This window comes from Aphelocoma coerulescens, assembly GCF_041296385.1.
Source record: "Aphelocoma coerulescens isolate FSJ_1873_10779 chromosome Z unlocalized genomic scaffold, UR_Acoe_1.0 ChrZ, whole genome shotgun sequence".
Classification (NCBI taxonomy): Eukaryota; Metazoa; Chordata; class Aves; order Passeriformes; family Corvidae; genus Aphelocoma; species Aphelocoma coerulescens.
This window is the reverse complement of record NW_027184085.1, coordinates 44674302-44695528: the sequence shown is the minus strand read 5'-3', so window position 1 is coordinate 44695528 and position 21227 is coordinate 44674302. Positions and strand designations below refer to the sequence as shown.

The following is a 21227-nucleotide window of genomic DNA, read 5'->3' as shown; positions in this document are numbered from 1 at the left end:
TTTTACGTCTTGTTTACATTCATAGATTAGAAGAGGAAAATTAAACTTTTCTGCCCTTCCTTTTACCTTCCAGTTCTCAGCTCTGAACAGACAAATGAGTGATCCTGAATTAGGAAAATATTCTCTCGGTGCTTTTGGAAGTGACTGCTCTCCCAAACTGACATCACCTTTCCAAAACACCCTTTTCCCCAGGGCACAGTTAAGGATTTCCACTGTCTCAGTGTTCCCTTTTCTCTTCAAACATCAGCTCTAGTTTTTTAAACTAAACTACATAATTTGACATAAAGAAAAATTACTTTTATTTTCATGTACATAAATGAAAAAAGGTAAGTCCATTTATTTTCCACCTTCTGGTAAAGAGAAGGAAGGACTGGTGTTCCCTGCAACTGAGCTCTCCCAGAGAGGCACATATGTTTTTCCTTTGAGCCCTTGTGAGACCTCAGCGATAACCAGCTGCTGCCCTCGTGGCAGAAGGGAAGCAGCCTGCAGTGGTGATGGTGGCATGTAACAGGGAGGCAGCCTGGCCATGAGGAGCCCTCTGTGCTGTCACCCCTGACAGTGCTGGACACGCTTCGGGTGAAGCGATCCCGATAAAAGGCAAAGCTAAAGGATAGGCTCCAAGTCATCAAAATCCTCTGACTGCATGTGTGCTGGACTTGAGAACTGCTGCAGGACAAGTGATTTCCACAGCACACAGGTGATTTCCACAGCAGACACAGCCGCAGCACCATGGCAAGGACAGTGGCGATGGCCCTCTGAAGCCCTGGCGTTCATTGTAGTGCCCACAAGTAATATGTCTTCCTGTGCTTTTCTGGCAGAGATCACACCTTCCTGGCCCAAACCTTAATGAAAATCTGAAACCTTAGTGTGAAATGGGAAGCATTACTGACTGCCGACCATGACTTATTTCTGGGCTGATGGATGAGGAGTTCATAATCCAGCTCCATACTGCCACAAGATGTGAGCCAATGTCCCAGCTCCTGGGGTCACAAGGTAATAATAGAACACCAAGCTTTCTTCTGTTCATTTTTCTTTTTAAGTGAAGGTTTCGAGAACATCCAGTTGGAGAGGAAACCTAACCTCCCCTGTGGTATGGCCTTTCCTTCTCCCAGGCAGAGAGAACACACGCACTGCATTCTGAGAAAAGCAATGAGTTATTTTCAGCAGTTCAGGCTGAGAAAAACAATTTCTTCACTTCCTTTAACAGAAACATGTAGCTTAACTTCAGCTGAGGGTCATGAGTAGAACATATAGGAAGCTTTTCACCAGTACTTCACTGCAGCAGCAATAACTGCTTTTAAATTTTAGTGCTCATATTAAAAGAATGTCAGACTGAAGCAGAAAATGTTTATCTGGTGCCCAATGACTTAAGTATTCCCTTTTAAAAATGTGGATTAGGAAATATGAGTTTGTCAAAACGAAGAAAGAGAAAGCTAGTACAGAGAATCATAGAATCATAGAATGACTTGGGTTGGAATTAAGCTCAATTAATCTAGTTCCAACCCCCCTGCTATGGGCACAGACACCTTTCACTAGACCAGGTTGCTCAGAGCCCTATCTAGCCTGGCCTTGAGACACTTCCAGGAATGAGGCATCCACAATTTCTGTAGGAAACCTGTTTCAGTGTGTCAGCACCCTTAAAGAATTTCTTCCCAATCTGTAATTTAAATGTACTCTCTTTCAGTTTAAAGCCATTCCCTCTTGTTTTGTCACTACATGCCTTTGTAAATAGTCTCTCTCCATCTTTCTTGTAGGCTCCCTTCAGGTACTGGAAGGCCATAATTTGTTCACCCCTAAGTCTTCTCTTTTCCAGGCTGAATCCCAATTCTCTCAGCCTTTCCTCATGGCAGAGGTTCTCCATCCCCTAATCATCTTGGTGGCCTCCTCTGGACTCACTCCTACAGGTCCCTGTCCTTCCCGTGCTGGGACCCCAGATCTGGATGCACTGTTCCAGGTGGGGTCTCACCAGAGCAGAGCAGAGGGACAGAATCCCCTCCCTCCCCTGATGCCCACGCTGCTTTGGATGCAGCCCAGGGCACGTTTGGCTCTCTGGGCTGTGAGTGCCCATGGCTGGGTCATGTCCAGCCTCTCACCCACCAGCACCCCTAAGGCCTTCTCCCCAGAGCTGCTCCCAATCCCTTCATCCTCCAGCCTGTGTTGGTACTGGACGTTGCCATAGGCCGGATATAACACCTTGCACTTGTTCAAAATGGTGAGATTCCCATGGGCTCCACTCATCTACAGTCATGAAAAAGGATGTAGCAACCCAGACAGAGCTCCCTAAAAACACACAGCTGTCCAGGCTTCAGGCTGTAGGGAATGCCTAAGCTTTTCACTGGATTGTAGCAGAGACAGCAGTTGTGTCAGATGTGATCAGATGGACGACCTGTTCAGCCTGGTAGCAGAGCTGCAAGATGAGGTAGAAAGGTTAAGGAGTACTAGAGCACCAGAAAGGGCAATAGACTGGTGGAACCAAGCTCTGGCCTCCATGAGACAGGAGCAGCCACCAGAAATAATGCAAGATCAAGGGAATCCTATGTCCATCCTCCAGCAAGAAAGTAGTAGTTGTAAATAAAGGAGCGAATGGAGGGTAGTCCATGCTTGGGGTGCAAGCAAAATCGTTCTTCACCCACCTCATTCCCCCACTGAGGTGCCTCTGCACAAAAATTATGAGCCTTTTTGCATGAAAGACCAGCCAAAGGATGAAGAGGATGAAAGTCTGTTAGCACCAGAGGTGTCACCACAACTAGAAATGTGTACTTCCCCATACTAAAAACAACTCCCAAGAGGAAGAAAACACGGGTTATAGTTGTAGGCAGTTCCCCTCCAAGGGGGACAATATGCTGACTGGGCCCAACCCCTAGGGGTGTCTGATGACTGGCTGGGGCCTGGGTTAAGGACATCAGCAGGAAACTTCCTAGCCTGGTGAGGCCCCCAGAATACTACTGGAGCAGGGCATCTCACCCACCACAAGAGCTTATCTGTTGTTTGTTTACCGGTCAGATAACTCAAACAGGACAAACTGTCTTGTAGCGAGTTATTTTAGTGCTGTGGTCTGGCATCTCCCAACTGCCAATAAACATCTTACTGTCAATGTGAGATCTGGAAGATAATCTGGATTTCTGACTGATAGACACTTCCCTTTATGATTATAAAAGCGACACCAAACTTTCACAAAGCAGAAATCTTCTATACATTTCGCTGGAAGTGTGTGGAGTTTCTCCCATGAGTAGGGGTGCTTACTTCACAGTTACTCCCCAGGGGTTAAGTGAAAGGAATTTGTGTACGTTATTGTCATTACATTTGTACATTTGACTCCTAATCAATACTATTTCTTTTGCTGGTTTTAATATAGGTACCTTGATATAGTGCACTCTTTTATGTTATGCTGTAATCTACTAGTAGTTATTTTTAGTTTTATACTTTGTAGTAAGTAACTCTGTAAGTTCTTTCATCTGTCATCTCTTGTCTGTTTAATAAAAAATTAATTTTTTAAATAGACTTGATCTGCCAGTCTTAAAACTCGTGGGCCAGAGTAAATTCTTACATTTAAGAAACATGCTGCCAAAAATCTGTGGCTAAGAGGCTTGTCTGAAGCTCCCACTTGTCCTGCGTCAACTATCCAAATTGAGCTCCTCCCAAGTGAGCGATGGACACCAGGTGGGGCTCTTGAGACCTTAGAGTAACTGAATATAACTGCTGCAAACCAGGTACTGTAGAGACCAAACATTCCTTTTCCAGGGTGTATGGACACGTGTTTTTAGCAAAAATGTTATAGCAATAAAATACCAGATTACTTATTTCTCAACAGTAATACCTTAGGACTTGCAAGTAAATGCTGCTGCTTGGACTAGCTGATTTGCACTTGTCTAGCTGTTTCTGTTCAGCTCCCCTCTGCCTCTCTGATGACTTCTAACTGGTAGCTCCGTAACTCCGCAGTCATTGTTGGGTCAGTCTGTGCCTCTTGCAAGGCTGTGTAGAACCACAGAAGCCTTCCTTCATGTAAGAGAGTCAGAAGCTGCTTAGCATGAAAATCTGGTTTAAATTTAGTGAAAGAAAAGGACTAAGTAAGCTTTCCATCAACAAACCAGAAAAAAACCAAAACAGCAGAAATAAAGAAAAAGCAACCCAGCTTTAGATTATGTTAAGGAGAAAGGTCTCTACTCCTTTCCTGTGCTAGTACCTTAAGAAGTGTGAGGATAAAGCAGATCAGTTTCATCAGCAGATCAGAAATATTGATGCAATTGCCTTGCTTTCCTGGGAGTAGTCTTCCTCGCTGTTTATCCATGATTGCCCCTTCTTCTGCCAGCTCTCCTGTGTCCCTACAGCATTAACTGCTGAAGGACTTTTTCTCCATAACCCCTGGGGTTCCTTAGCTACACTGTGCAGCATGTGCAGCTCAGCCAGCTTTCTGGAGATGCGATTTCCTCCTGTAGCTTATTGTGAGAGTATAAGGAGGAACTCACAGAAATAAATGCAAGCGACGGACTTGGTATTTAGGTGTGTTTTTTCAAAAACTACCTCCACTCAGTCCCTGTTTTTCAAGACCCTTGAGGGTCCCACCAGCACCCTGTGTTCTTTAAAACAGACAAATTGAGCTAGGCCTTGCTCCACTGCCTGACCCCATTCAGATCACAGAGTTCTCCTAAGGTTTGTTAGAAATCCTGTTAAAATGATCCATGATGTTAAGAGCTATGGCGCTAAAGAGGCCAGCAGTCATTTATCTGGGAGCCTTCACATAGTGTAGAAATGCTCAAAGTGCCCTTCAAGCTGCTGTCACAAAGGTGTCAGACACCACGGCTTACAGCATGCTTGAAGAAATCCAGGCCATCTGCTTGGACACGCAAAGCACTGAATGGAAAGAGTATCTTTGAGGCCAGACCTCCATTGTCAGGGCCAGATCAAGAACAATCAGGAGGTTCCTGGGCACCTGGGCCGTCACTAACACCCACTGATCATAGGGCAGACCCCTTTGAAGCACTGCAGTGGGCCTCACCTGTGAAGCATTGTTTCTCTAAGCTACTTCTGCCTTGGGAGGTGAACTTTACTACTTAAGTGCTGAAACTGGAGACTGGAGGCTGTGACCTCTCTGGTAGCACTGTCTGCAATCCTGCCTTGTGTGAGGCTGAGGAGCCAGGAGAGAAATTCAGACCCTCAAATTTTGGTAGGTCATGGTATAAGAAGTAGGTGGTAAGAATCCAGGACACCTTTCTGGAGAAGAGGAACCCATGCAGAAAGGATTGGCTGTTCCTCATCATAATGGAACTTTTCTGCTGGCAGAGGAAATGAGAAAAGTTCTAGAGGAGTATGTCATCTCTGAGCTGGGAGAAAGCACTTTGTTCAGATTGGCATGGCCTACAAGGTGGATTTGACTAACACTTGGTGTGTCTGAGTGTCAGTAGAGAAATAGAGAGCAGTCACACTGAAAAATAGGTCACTTTCAATTCCAGCTGCTTGGTGTGTGCCAGGAGACAGAGCAAGAATAAATTTTACAACTGCCAGTCTGCGTCTATGCCAGGAGCCTGAAAACTTGAGAAGTGTTGGGCTCCATGGTTAATAAGATACTAACAAGTTCCTATGACCAGATGGCATTCACTGGAGAACTGAGTGGGAGAACTGAGTGGGAGCTCTGGTATCAACCCACTGATCTGCTGCCTGAGGTGCATAAACTGTCATTGCAAACAGCAAGCATGTCAGCTGGCTGCTGGAACTTCCAAACAATGGATGACTTACACTCCTGAGAAGATGATAAAAGTCTATGGTCAAGAATAAAATCACATAGCACATGGCTAAACACAGTGTACTTAGAAAAAAACAGCATGGTTTTGTAAAGCTGTGTGCTACCCCATTTGTTTGGTGGGTCTTCATGGAAGGTCCTCCAGAAACAAGTGCTGGCACCACTTCATTCAGCATGTCCATTTCAGCTGGAAAATTATGGGAATGGGAAAATTTAATGCATTTTGAGCAGACAATGCAGGTCTTGTCTCTTGTCTCCAAGAAAGCATGATGGATACAGAGAATGGAAAGAAAAGAGCAATTAAATGTTTGGAGATGAAAAAGTTACTTTCAAAGGACACTAAAAAGGTAGGAGCTATTGGCCTGGGACTGAACTGAAGGATATGAGACAGGCACATGCAAAATAAGTAAAGAGGAGCACAAGCTTACTGCAACACTGGATCCAAGGGGGATGGTTTAAAACAGGAAAGAAAGAAACTGCTTCCATACAGAGGGGAAGGGAATTTTTGGAACTTGCTGGCATAGGAGGCTGTGACAGCAGACTGTCTCACCAAAAACTGGAGAAACTCAAGTAAGGGAATAGGCTTATGCCTTGTGCTGATGCAGCATTTCCTACTGCCACAGCTGGAGACAGGGTATTAGCCAAAAGGACTATTGCACAGCAGCAGTAGAGTATTTTTTTGGCTCTCTTAACCATGTCTGTTCACTCCCGATCCCACGTGTTTTCTCCAACAGCTCACTCCTCCTTTGGGAGGCTCCTTTTAGGAGCTGTGTGACAGACAGTGTCAGATGGGATGGAGAGAGACACCTGTATTGGAAAAGATCCTGTCTGGTCCCTAGCTGGATGAGGTGTCTCCCATGCGGCTCTGTAGCTTTTCCAGCCCCGGCTTAGCGGTGGGAACTGCAGACATGGATAGGTGTGGTGTGGGCATCCCAAAGCACATGCACCATGCAGCACTGGAACAAGGCCTGTGGGGCAAGGTGCATGAGCACGCACCAGCTGCTCCCACCCAGCCCATGGGACAAGGCAGGCCCACTTCACTCTGCAACCTTTCCTGACTAAATTGCTTTCATTATGGGGCTAAGAGCTGACCCAAAAAGAGGGTCAAGTTATTAAAAATAAAAAAGTAAGGGAGGATGAAACAAAACAGAGGAGGAAAGAAAGCACTGGTCTCAAATGTTTGAGATGTCAGCCTCATAAATTCAGCATCAGCTTCCTTTGGTCCTCAAACCAAGTCAGCTCTAATGCTATTTGCAGATATAGATTGGTGTCTTTTTCATTACTGTTATCAAATGATGCATTTGTGGTGCAGCTTCAGAGCCCCTTCTGCCCTGGTAAGTGGATTATGCATCCTGGTGCCAGCACTACTTGAGTTATACTTTTAATACTAAAAATAAAAAAGAAATAATAAAATACCTTCCAGGCTTTTAGATTTTCTTCTTTTTCTTTTTCCAAGATCTAATTAAGATATTTATATCTCAACAGGCAGAAAGGACCTGACCTCTGCTTTGTTAGCAAAATGTGACAAAAAGCACTTTGCTAAGCATTTGCAATCACCGTTATTGTCAGCTAAACTTCTGGGAAATGGTGACACTGTTTCTTCTTGCTGCTTGAAGCTGAGCCAAGCTTCACAAGATGAACATCCCCTCAGCAAACTAGCTGGCTGCCTGATGTTGCTACAGCCTTTTGCATCCCCCCACCAGCACTGGGTATGAGGGAGGAATTGCTGCCCCTCCTTGAGACTGCTGGAGTGGAAGTAGAGAGGTCCTTTGTCCCTCTCCCAGTGCACATCCAACCACACTGCACCCATACTTCCAGCCACAGGTGGCACATTTCATGCCTGTGTTTGGCAGGCCTACCTGGCTGGCAGTTGTGCTGCTCAGAGATGCCCTGGGAAGCAGTTCATTGCTTTTGAAGCCCAACAGCAGTGTCATCCATTTTGCTTCATGTGAGTAAACCTGAATATGACCCTTTAAAGGAACTTTTTTCTCTCTTTAGGGTTAATGTCACCATTGCCCACTAGAGAGGAGACATCGGCAGAGGTCTGAGTGCTCTTGAGTCTGATGAAGGATGGATAATTTTTCTCTACCAGAAATGTACTAGAGTGACAGAATGTATTTTTGAGCCCACTTTTCCACATTTTTTCTGGGTCTGTCACTTGATTTCCCTTCTTACTATTTGTCTGCTTAAATCCTAAGGATATAGAAAGAAGCTGCATAATTCTGAACTTATGTAGTAACATGGAAAGCACCTTGGACATAATCTTGTGTGTGATCACAAGCACAAGCTGGTGCAGGAATCTCTGGGTCCACTCCATCAGTACATGTTCAGCCAGCAGAGGTAAACCTCATCTAGGAGGATTTTGGGAGTTAATTTACTTGCTACCCATCTGAAGCTCTGTAAGCCTGATGGTTTTATGCTCTAGTTTTTTATGTTTTTTCCTCATCTGTGTATGATTCTGCCAATGCACATGTGAGATCCACCTCAAATCCTGATTTCTGCCATGACCTGTGGTCTCTCCACCGTCACTACCCTCCCCTCTTTCCACAAGGACAGCATGTGCTTAAGAGTGGAGTGGCGACATATTCACTGAAGTACATTCAGTTAAAATGTTACTAAACATCAGTGGAGCAAGGATGAAAAGATGCCCTGAGATCAAAAGTGGTATATAAAAATAACACCAGAAGAGAAAAGCCAGGCTCTGCAATGTGCTCTTCCAGTAAGAGTGGTATTGACCTCAAGGAGTGAAATAAAAGGTGGAAACATGAGCTACAATCGTTTATTTTTTTTAACATTAAAAAAAAGGAAAGAGAATAAAACACTTGATAGCTGCTGAGTCAGTTCTATAGCACCCAGCATGTCAGACTCATACTAAAGAAGGAGTAAGTGAGAAGCCAGGCAGTTCTGTAGGTGCTGCATAAAAACCTGCAGAAGTCATTAAGCTGGGATGAGCTCATCATGATAGTCATGAAACTTGCCTGATCAATGCAAAACTATCTTGACTTCACATAGTCTTGGATCACTTCCTAACACTGCACTGTGAAAACAAATCCATTTCACTTACTAAACATTAAAGTTTAAATCTGCAAAAAAAATAAGACATTTTGCTGTCTTGCTCCCATTATTGTTGGTGAGAGCTCATCAGCCCCCGAAGGTTTGAAAATCTCATCCTCCTTGATCCTAACCTGAAGTTTTCTACTGCTCTGCACTGTTGTGGCCTCACCTTGAATGAGGTGCTCAGCTTTGGGCTCCTCAATATAAGAAAGACATAAAGCTCTTAGAGATCGTCCAAAGGAGGGCAACCAAGATAGCGAAGGGCCTTGAGGGGAAGCCGTATGAGGAGCAGCTGAAGTCACTTGGTCTGTTCAGCCTGGAGAAGAGGAGACTGAGGGGAGACCTCATTGCAGTTAAAACTTCCTTGTGAGGGGAAGAGGAGGGGCAGGCACTGATCCCTTCTCTGTGGTGAGCAGTGACAGGACCTGAGGGGATGGCCTGAAGCTGTTCAGGGGAGGTTTAGCTTGGAGATTAGAAAATGGTTCTTCATCCAGAAGGTGGTTGGGCACTGGAACAGGCTCCCCAGGGAAGTGGTCCCAGCACCAGCCTGACAGAGTTCAAGGAGTGTTTGGACAGTGCTCTCAGGCACATGGTGTGATTCTTGGGGATGGTGCTGTGCAGGGCCAGAAGCTGGACTCGATGATCCTTGTGGGTCTCTTCCAACTCAGAGCATTCTGTGTTTCCGTGATTATTTAACACATTGATCAGGTGGCCAGGATAAATGGGGAAAAATAAAATTAAATGCAACATATTAAAAATCAAGTAAAAATAACGGGGCACAAATGTGCAGTCTGCAAAGACATTGGGATCTAGCTCAGGAGGAATACGAGAAGAGATTGCCTTTGATTTTAAGAGCTTGGAACTCTGTTTATTTGAGGGGAAGAATGACATCATTGTCTAGCTATGTCAGCTAGAAAGGTTTTATGTGAGGAGAGATCATTACAGAAGAATCATGGAGTCAGCCACCTAGTCCATACCAGTTAGAAAGACACAGCTGTCAGCTTGTCTTCACTTAGACTGGGAGTTAAGCACACACAGGAAGAAGACAAGTTTGATCTCCCATGCTCATGCAGCTCAGGTGTAGGTTGACTGGTAGGGCTCAGGGTCTGAAAGCCAGCTGACATCCTAAAAGCAAATGCTCCATGAAGCATGGAGATAAAGGTCATAGCTTAGGTCAACCCTTAGCTCATGTTTCTCCTGGCACAACGTGAATATTAAGTTCTGCTTCTACAAGCAGACGGTGGCTGAGATGAAGAATCAATTGGCTTGGGAAGAACCTGGACACATTTTCAACATTTTTCAGAGGTTTCTGCTTCCCTTTGGCAGTTTTATAGTAGAGCAGGCACCTTCTTCTTGAAGAGATTGAATTTTCATGAATTCGTATGTAAGATGACAGCCTAAGGTGTCTTGAAGCATTTGCACAGCAGGACATGATAACCTGCCCCTGCAGGTTTCTTCTTAACTTCAAACCACTGACCATTTTTGTGGTGGCTGATGGGGCTTGTTAGCATCACCCCCTTGCAATGCCCTTTTCCTCTTCATTGACTGCACCTTCTCTCTTTGATAACTGTCTCTTGGCTTGGCTTTAATTCTTGTTTGCCAGGACCCAAGGAGGGCCTTAGCGCCCTATAGTCAAAGAAGATGGGTTTAATCAGGTGGCCATGGGTTGCTTAATGGATTATATGAAAAACTGAAAAAAAAATGGAGTGTGTGAGCATGAAAGTGCTTGAAAGTGGAGGCTTACAACGTTGGAGAATTGAGCCAGGTAGTTAACTCACAGTGTCTTTGTAAAAAGGCTGCCTTCTCCTTTTTGCCCTTCCTCCCCTGAGTAATTAAAAATCCACTGGCAAGTGCTGTGACGGTAGCTGATATGTCAGTGTTGTTAGTTCTTATTACAGGGTATTTGCTGGGCTGCCAAGCCAAATGAGCACTGCTCCACCAAAGTCATTCGAATGTCTCCAAATTACAGCAGCTGAGAATCATTTTTACTAGTTGCAATAAATAACAATCCTGACAACCTGGCTTGGATCCAAAGTGCAGTGCAAAATTTTATGCAAGTTGCTGGAACGAAATTATTCTGTAGGCTCCAGGCACTCCTCTGGGACACAAAAATTAATGACCAGCACTTAAGTTTATCAGAATTTAAAAGAAAAATGTCCTCCAGCAGCCTCCAGTAGTGGCTCTTTGTTTTATTAATCTTCAGAGATTGATGCAGATTTCAGCTAGGAAGACAAAATTTAAATGAGAAAAATATAATCAGAGGTTTGCCAGAAAATAACCATCAGCTTTCAGTGCAAGGGCAAGAGGATACTGAAAAATGTGTATTTATCTGTATAATTCTATATAATGCTTATATACATATCCATCTATCTACAAGCTATCATGTATATGTTATGCATATCTGCAGTGTATCTTTCCATTGCAAATAAGTGGAGTGAATGTTCAAAACAAGTTCAAGGCAGCTCTTTTTGAAGCACATGTGGTGAGAATGGAAAATCTGCAAGCCAGGAGAATTCCGTGGGCTGACAACTTCAGAAGTCTGAAAATTTGCTTTTTTGTACAGAGCAGAAGAATGGCCATTATAGTAGCTGCTGCATAGTGATAGGAGAGAGAGGAAAATGGGGGGAACTTGTCTCTCATGTGGATGTCTTACAGTCAAACTTCTTCTGACACATAAAGGTAGGTAGGTAATTAAGATTATTAGTCACAAAATCCAGCACACTTGAATACAGAGTGCTGAAATCAGTTTGCATGGCATCAGTAAGAGATGCCATGAAGTCTTCAAGGAAGGTGCAGTGCTCCTGAGGAGTAATAAATGTTGTTCTTATGCTACCCTTACAAGAATGTTGTTCTTGCTCACCTTGCAATCAGGTGAGCCCTTGCCTTCATAAGGAAAGGGATGATTTGGGAAATGAGGACATTGCATAGCAAAAAAGAGGGAGACTAGGCATGGTATACCATTTTCTGTTCACTTTCTCACGGGTTAGAACACTGTCTTCCTACATTACTCACTGTTTAAATCTACTGCATGAAGGTAGGCAGAGAGAAGATGTAAGGTTTTGAGATGGTCCCGAAACATGCTAAGTCATGATGTAAGTCATTTGAGGAATGGCTGAGGGAGCTGGGGTTGTTTAGCTTGGAGAAAAGGGAGAATTATGATTCTCTACAACTACCTGAAATGACACTGTAGCCAGGCAGGGGCCAGTCTCTTCTCGCAGTGCGGAACAAGAGGAAATGGCCTCAAGATGCACCAGGAGAGGTTCAAGTTGGACATCATAACCATCATTGAATTTCTTCACTGAAAGGGAGGTTAAGCATTGGAATGTGCTGCCCAGCAAAGCAGAGGAATCACCATCCCTGGAAGTGTTTGAGAAACAACTGGATGTGGCACTTAGTACTACGGTTTAGTTGACATCTGGTGTTCAGTCAAAGGTTGGACTTGATCATGGAGGTCCTTTCCAACCTTCATGATTCTGTGTTGGGAAAATATGCTGCTTAGAGAGGACAGGTCGCACATTCAGGTGTCTCCAGGCAAACAGGGGATTTGAACACAACTCCTTGTGTAATGTGCTATTAACTAAGGAGTACCTTTATTGGTATGGGCTTGAACACACCCAGAGTCAAGAACCACAGAATGACAGAATGAACTAGGTTGGAAAAGACCTTTGAGATCATCAAGTCCAACCTATGACCTAACACCACCTCATCAACTAAACCGTGCCAGTCTTTTTAAACACCTCCCAGAATGGTGACTCTACCCCCTCCCTGGGCAGACAATTCCAGTGCCCAGTCACTCTTCAGTGAAGAATTTTTTCCTGATGTCTAACCTAAACTTTCCCCGGCACAGCTTAAGACTGTGTCCTCTTGTTCTGTCACTGGTTGCCTGGGAGAAGAGGCCAACCCCCACCTGGCTACAACCACCTTTCACAGAGTTGTAGAGAGCGATAAGGTCGCTGCTGAGCCTCCTTTTCTCCAGGCGAAACAACCCCAGATCCCTCAGCTGCTCTTCATAGGGCTTGTGTTCCAGACCCTTCACCAGCCTTGTTGCCCTTCTCTAGACATGTTCAAGCATCTCAGCATCCCTCCTAAATTGGGGGGGTCCCAGAACTGGACACAGCACTCAAGCTGAGGCCTCATGAGTGCTGAGTATAGGGGCAGAGTGACTTCCCTGGTCCTGTTGGCCACTCTGTTGCTGATACAGGTCAGGATGCCATTGGTCTTCTTGGCCACCTAGGCACACTGCTGGCTCATGTTCAGTCTGCTGTCGACCAGTACCCCCAGGTCCCTTTCTGCCTGGCTGCTGTCCAGCCACTTTGTTTCAGGCGGTAGTGCTGCCCAGGGTTGTTGTGGCCAAAGTGCAGGACCCGGCACCCGGACTTGTTAAACCTCATATTGTTGGACTCGGCCCATCTATCCAGCCTGTCCAGGCCCTCTGTAGAGCCCTCAGAAGATCAGCTGCAAGATGACACAGCCTTGGATATGCCCTGAGACACATAGACATGTGTGAGTGTACTCTTTCAAGGCCGCATGTTGCAAGGACCAAACTCAGAAATCACATTCAGGATTTCAGTTGCTACTGTCCTGTGGCCTTGACTACCTGTTGCCAGAAGCTGGAGAAGTCATAGAGGTGTATTGCTGAAAATACGCCCTAAATCTTCAGAGTTAGCAGCATGAGGTTGACTTTTCACTAAAGGTAAGCATGGAGCATATGTTGGTAGGTTAAGCTTCATAAGGGCTAGATTTTCAAAGTGTGCTTGTGGCTTTCTATGAGGTCTTAAGTCTGCTCTTGGGAAAGTCATCACTGATCAAGAAGAAGAATTTATCTGCAGTAGCAAAATATTGGAATAAAGTCAAACTGGGGAAACTAGGCTTAATGCAACTTGAATCTCAATGAACTTGATGGTATAGAGTACTGTGCTTATATGCTCCATCAGAGGGGTAATTCCTTATTTGGGATTGTTGTTCTTTGGAGATATGCATCTAAAACAATTACTGTTCTTGGGCTGATTGCCCTGCTTGTAAACCTAGCAGAAACTCACTTCAGCTCAAATTTCTGATCTGTCAGTTCAAGCAAAGGGGACCTTTGCACTCTGCTATTTATTGCCTCCTGCTCCTCAGACATTCTTGGTGCTGGAAGTGGCAACGTCTTTTATGGTAGGAGGAAAACCATATGTCGTTGCATGAGAACACCAAATTATAAGAAGAAAAGTAAACAACAGCCAGGATCCTGCAGAACCAGCAGAGGCAAGGAAGGAGTGGAGAAGTGGTCTTGAAAACATGGGTGAGGTTGGCATGGAAGGACAACTACATGTGATAGGTAATGGTACAATGAATATCTGGCTTCTCCCACCAGATTGCCTCAGGTGTTACCAGCTCAATTCACACCATGCAGTATCACATGCAGGCAGAGGTAAATTTTCCAAAGACCTAAGCAGGTCACAGCTAACCTGAGTCAGGATATTTCACCTCTTTCAAGGGTCTGTATATATCCAGGTTACCTCTTCTCAAGTACCCAAGACCAGCCCCCAGTTTTAATCCTTTATACTCCTTAAAATCCATGCCTGTCAGGCTGATTCATACCCAGATTCCTGGTGCCATCCTCTATTGATTTCCATGATCCAATTCTGTTGCACCCTCCACCTTGCAGTGAATCTGCAAGCCAGACACAGTTGCTGTGTATATGCTGATCAGGTTCAAAAGCCATGTAAGGCCAAGCTGATGGAGTAAGGTAATTGTGCATAGCTGCAAAAATGAGGGAAAGGGACATGCCTACAGGAGAGCCTAAAGTGGGAACTGGTTGTGCAAAACTCTGTCTTGTCTGGGCAGAAAGTGCATTGTACAATATACAATTGTATATTGTATATGAATATACAATTGCTGTATATTCATTAGAATATTTTTCCCTTTAATTAAGAAAGCCTTGAAGATGCCGTTAATGCAAGACCTTGCCTTCTTTAGACCTTACCAATGCAGCTGCTGGCCTGGTTAGTCTCTACGACACCCAGCAGGAAAATGACCTTTTTTTATGCCTGTGGAGGACACTGTCACATATTCCACCAGCCACTGTTCTCTTGCACGCATTTATGCCAACCCTCCTCCCATTTCCTTTCTGGAAAGAAGAAAGAGTATTACTATTCTCTGCCTTTCATCTTGAGACAAAAAAAGGGCAGACATTTTGCTGGATGACTTTTAAATGCAGAATTGCTCGATGATTAATGAGAATTTTATAAGAAGCCCTTAACAAAATGCCTATGCTGCCTTTTATCTTCTAGTTTTCCTAGTTCTACTGCAAAGCTGCCAAACTTCCACAAGGTGCTGGAGGAAAAACAGTATTGGGAACAGATAGAAAAGGAGTTATTTTAACTGCTGACTCCTTGTGTGGCTCAGCTGTTCTGTGTAGCTTGTGTGCATTGTGTGTCTCCATGTTTGTGGAACTGCTTTTTGCAGCAGGGTTGTGGTGGGTTGATCATGGCTGGATGCCAGGTACCCACCAAAGCTGTTCTGTCAGAAGCTCTATCCCCCTCCTCAACTGGATAGAGAAGAGAAAATATAATGAAAAGCTCAAGGGTCAAGATAAGGACAGGGAGAGATCATTCATCAATTACTGTCATGGGCGGAACAGACATGGGGAAATTAGGTTAATTTATTACCAATCATATCAGAGTAGGATAATGAGAAATAAAACCAAATTTTAAAACTTCTTCCCCCCACCCCTCCCTTTTTCCCAGGCTCAGCTTTACTCACAGATTCTCTACCTCCTCCACACCTCCCCAGTGGTGCAGGGGGACAGGGAATGGTGGCTGTGATCAGTTCATCACACAGTGTTTCTGCTGCTCCTTCCTCCTCAGGGGAAGAACTCCTCACACTCTTTGCCTGCTCCAGCATGGGGGCTCTCCCATGGGAGACAGTCCTCCATTAACTTCTCCAATGTGGGTCCTTCCCTCAGGCTGCAGCTCTTCATTAATTGCTCCAGCATGGGTCCCCCATGTGGTCACAAATCGTGCCAGCAAACTTGCTCCAGTGTGGGCTTCCTGGGGGGTCACAGCCTCCTTCTCCATCTGCTCCAACATGGGGTCCTCCACAGACTGCAGGTGGATCTCTGCTCCACTGTGGACCCCCATGGGTTGCAGAGGCACAGCTGCCTCACCACAGTCTTTACTATGGGCTGCAGAGGAATGTCTGCTCTGGTGCCTGGAGCATCTTCTGCCCCTCCTTCTCCACTGGCCCTGCAGGGCTGTTTCTCTCACGTACTCTCACTCCTCCCTCCATCTGCAATTGTTGTTGCCCAGTTGTTTCAGTCCCCCACCTCCCTTCCTCCTTAGATACATTATCCCATAGGCTCTACCACTGTTGCTGATGGGCTCAGCCTTGGCCAGTTGTGGCTCCATCCTGGAGCCAGCTGGCACTGTCTCTGTTGAACACAGAGGAAGCATTTAGCATCTTCCCACAGAAGCCACTTCTGTAGCTCCTCCACTAGCAAAACCTTGCCATGCACAACCAGTACAATGCTACAGCTTTATCTGGTGAGAATGTGCATTTATGGACACCAAAAAAGTCTCAAAGGCAGAATATAACACAGCTGTAACACTTCTCTATCTTGAGTCCATGCTTCCTAGGCATTTTGAGGGGTTGGAATGTACCTTGCAAAAAAGGTATTTTCTCTTGAGCATTCCTAAGAGACAGACACTCATAATATCTCACAGCAAGGGCAGGAAAACCTCCCTTTTCCTTTTGTGATGCTGTATGGCCCATTTTTCATTCTTTTCATTCTTTCAGCTGCTACTGACTCTTGGGGTCCCATCTACTGTATTGTTATGGCCTGATCTCATAGAGGCTCCCAAGTCAAGGTTCTGCTTCTGTGACCTGTCTAATGTGGAGAGTGTCTCCAGTTTTCAGATGACAGAAACACTGTGGCTTTCAGTGCAGTGTTTCTTAGGACTGGTTTGCTAGCAAAATCGGCCACTATAGCAAACAAGGATGCATGAAGAGGCCATCAAAACCTTTCCTGTGCCAAGCACCCAATTAGCTGTTCAACAGTGGAAAAGGGCCGCCTGAGCAAAAAGTGTCTGCTGATGACACAAGCTATACCATGTATCCAGGGCAAAAATAACCCTACTGAGTTTTTCTGTATAGTCCTATGTAAGCTTGGAGTGGTTTAATGTCTATACGAATAAAAAGGACTATTGACTCCATCTCCAAATGCACTGTGGTATTAGGGACTATACTGAGAGGAAGGCTGGAGCAGTGGATAGCAAGTAGCAAGGGTAGGAGCCAAAGATCTGAGTTCAAATCCTTTTGACCTTTGCAAGTCAAGGGGACTTTGGTCTTGTCAGGGCATCACAGAAGACCTATCAGCACAGGACACTGAAGAAAAATGATCCAAATTAAACAAAAGGTGTACATTTCCACTGCAGTAATTGGACTGCTGAGAGCCCAGTGTGGGCATTCTCCTTTAGAACTGAAATGGTCACAATTCTACTGAGTTTAATTGACTTAGGACAAGAATTGAGTTAAACGAATTAATGCCCAATTAAAGTAAACTGAGGTCATAGGGCTTTAGAGGAATTTAACAAATCCTTTTTCGAAGTTATTTTGAATTAATTTCCTCAAATGTTCCTGTGCTGGCTGACAAAGAACAAATGTTTGTCTGCAAAGGGACATTAATTTGGTTAATGTTATGGGATTAACATAAAGAAAAAGAGTGATTTGTGATGCACTCCCTGTGCATGAGCCATTCTCGTGCTGGCCTAAGTATACTAATTTAATCTAATCTGCTCTGGAGCAAGCAGTGTCATAGAGTGGGCCATCAGGGGTAGCTGTTCCAGAAGAAATCCTGGTATAGGGAAATGCTGAGTGCTGCAGAAAAATCCATTCCAAACTGCCAGTCCAAATTTAATTCCTTAATGTGTTGAATGGCAGTCCTTTGTTACCTCTGCAATTCAATTGCACAGAAAACTGATATCTCCTTCTTCTGGCCACACCATTACCTAGTCTCTCTCTCTTTTTCTTTCTTTTTTTTAAAGTGCTCAGACTTGAAACAGATAAGAAAAAAAAACTAAGGGCAGTGATTTAAGTTCCAAAGTAGTATTCGGAATGTATTGCAGGCTATGATATATGTAATTGAAAATCTATAAATACATCAGGCTGACGCTGGCTAGATCAAAGCCAGGTTTACTTCTATTACTGGTAATCTTTGGAGTGGTCTTGCTCTCTCTCCTCTCCCACACCCTCATCCCTTGTGACAGAAAATTGCACATTCCTTTTAATGAAATTACAGCTTGAAATACCACCATGTGTGTAATTTTAGCAATACTAATTCTTTAAATTAAATCCAGAGTAGTAAATTAAACAAACCAAATGAAAAATTGCACAGCCAGATATGACCATGAAGGTGAAGAAAGGGAGGCAGGCACATTCTGCTTGCTTAGGAGCAGAGAGATATTTTCAGGCCAGTTTCTTCAGAAAATGAATGTTATGCAGTAACAGTGTGTGTGTCCCAGCAGTTCCAACACGTTTTGAATATGCTGGCCAGTTACAACCTAATTTGAAGAGGAGGAGAGATCTCAGTGATAATGACATTACTCAGTCCTAGGAGGGAGGTGGAGAAGTCTTGACTCACTCTCCTGCTGAGGAGAGGGCTGATGTGAAGCATAACTGAACCCACACAGGAGACAAACTGGAGTATGTGCTTTGCTCTTTCCGTTGCTCAGGGAATGGCTTGGTTTTCCAGAAGCAGACAACCAGATGTTCCCAGATGTGTCCAGATTGTGAGAGAACGTGGAAGTATTGTCAGCCAATGAGGGTTTCCACTCAGTCTCCACTTCTCCACCTGGGAGGACATCAGCTCTTTTCCTGGCAGAGCTCATTCCATTTCTTCCCCCCTGGCAGAAAAGATATTGGCCAAGGGCGAAGAACCAAGGCTTTGTCATCTGCAGAAAATTTGCATTTTTCTATCCCCAGGGGAGAAAATTATTCTTTGCCCTCAGAACTTCAAAACACTGCGCTGTGGTAGCAACAGCCTGGGGTGGGACAGTGGGGCAAGAGCTCTGTGCAGTGAGTTGAGGGGAAGGGATGCTGTGCAGAGCCACCAGGGATGTGGAAAGCACATCAACATTTAGCAACTGATATCCCATGGCAAGGAGGTCTGCAGCTCGCCCACTACCAGCCAGGTCACTCACTTGGCTGCAAACACCAATCTGTCCCTCCAGGCTGCCTTGTGTGCCCAGAGCAAGCTGCTGAGCCCACTGTGCTCTGCAAGCTCTGCGCAAAGCACCACTTGCCTCCAGAAACTGAAGGATATGAGCAACATTGATTTGCATAAAGTGGTGTTTCATTCTGGAGCTCTTCTGCCCCTTTTTGGCTTTTGTGTAGCTGATGAATTATTTAGTAAACAACTGGCTGTCTTAAGAAAACTGCTTTGACTGCATGTGTCCACTAAGATGCTCTGGTGACATTCAAGAACAAAAGCAATTTAGAGAGGGAGGAACACCAGAACAGGCTCTTAGTAAGTCTAGAAATATTCACAGTGCAGGCCTTGCATTGAGATCAGAACATTGCACAATGAATAAATTGTGGCTGACATTTGATCAATGACTCATTTTTCAAGTATTTGGAGAGGAAGTATTGATCCCAGTGTGCTGGAAAAACCCAAACACTTTGATAGAAGATGCCTTTTTTAATGTAGCCTTTTGGAGGGTGGAATGGGGGAGGAAATAAAGAAAAAACCACTTGGTATCTTTTTTGTTATGGCTGCTGGTATATTCTTGACATTCATTCTGGACTATCATCCCAAGTTTGCAAATATATTCCTCTCATTCTCTCATTCTTTATTTTGGTTGACAGTGGCATTATTGCTTGATATTTACTTGTATGTAAATAAATTTGGAGCAGATGACTGAGATTGTCCTTGAAGTTAAATATCATTTAAGTACACAAGAGTAATAACAGGGTGGGAAACCAGGGAGATTATAATAAAACATAATATTACAGAATAGATATTACATTATTGAAATTAAAAGACAGTTTGGAGCCTGTTGATGCCCTTATTTAGGCTGCCCTCAGCCAGCTCGTTGATGATCCAGATGCACTGTAATGCTGATAAACCAAGCATAGGATTGATATTGTGAGTGATAAATCATGCTTCTACTCATGGGTAAGGTCAGGTCTCTGCTGCCACCTGCCATGAGAGTCAAAAGCAATCAGGTCTCTGAGGGAGATGTGCAACGTAGTGATCCCTACTTTAGATTTTTTGGGAGACTTCTTTTTTCCCCTCTGGGCACCCAATTACCGGTGTAGTGGAGGGGGAAGTCCATCTCCTCACCATCTGCACTAAAAGGGAACTCTGATGAGATTCCCCGATTTTCTGCCTCCCTTTTGAAAGCTGGAGCAGGAGAAGGGATTTGGGCTGGATGTTGCTGGTGTGGATGTTCAGGTACACACAGCGTGATCCTTGGAGAAGGGTCTGGCCGATCAGGTAGTTAGTCTCCACTGGCACATAGTTGTGGTCTGTGGGCTTCTTCCACTCTCACCTTCACTTTTCATTAGAAAGTCCTTGTGTTCTGTGTCAGGGTGAGTGAGATGTCCCAGCAACTCTTTCTATTTGGTCTACAACAGATCTATCCTTTTGTGCTCAATTCATGCCACAGAGAGGTCTGTAGAAGAGACAGCCCTTCATACCTGGCTTCTGATGCTATCCTGCTGTATTTCTGTGTTTCTGGAGGAAAGCTCGAAGCCAGGAAGGTCATCAGAAAACCTTGCTAGGTTTGGAGGCAAAGTAGCAAAAAAGTTTAATAATATGTAGACAAAGTTAATCCAGAGCTCATGAAGGTTAAGACAAATGACATGCTTTTTCTTCCTTCAGACAGGGACTGCAAACCTTTGTGTACCACAGGAAACCTCTGTCACTCCTTGACTTTGACATGACTGCTGTCTGTACTATGCCACCTCTTAGCTCCCTTGAGGGGAGCAGCACTCGTGTGGAGCCTTACAGGATGGATATTCAGCATGCACCATCCAGAAGGCCATCACCCCTCTCTTAACCAAATACTGTTGCAAAAAGCTCTGTTTTGTGCTGCTCTGAGAGCTCAAACAGTCTGGTGATTTCATTGTTTCGCAGGCGAACATTAGAAATCACCAGGTCAATCAGTCAAAACAGGCCCAAAACCAGCAAGGGCTCTTCTGGGGTATATATGGTGCTGCACTGGTCACAGGTGGTTTTTCTGCCCAACAAGTATTTTTCTACTTGCCATTTTTTTACTTGCAATTATTTTGAAAGCCCCTCTCAGCTGGCAGATCTCTTTCAACATTTGGCAAGGAAGGGAAATCTTGGCATTTTCAAAGGAGAGCTGAGGGATGTGAATAGGTTGGAATTACAGAACAGTACTGTCTGCCAAAGAGCAGTACAGCCTTTAATCGTCCAGCAAGTACTGTGTGCTTT

The 21227-nt window shown here is 44.6% G+C and overlaps 1 pseudogene; it reads right to left on the bottom strand.

Annotated features, from left to right (window-relative positions):
• Nucleotides 1-12501: 12501 nt before the first annotated feature.
• Nucleotides 12502-15912, bottom strand: LOC138103854 (uncharacterized; annotated as a pseudogene).
• Between the last annotated feature and the right edge of the window lie 5315 nt (nt 15913-21227).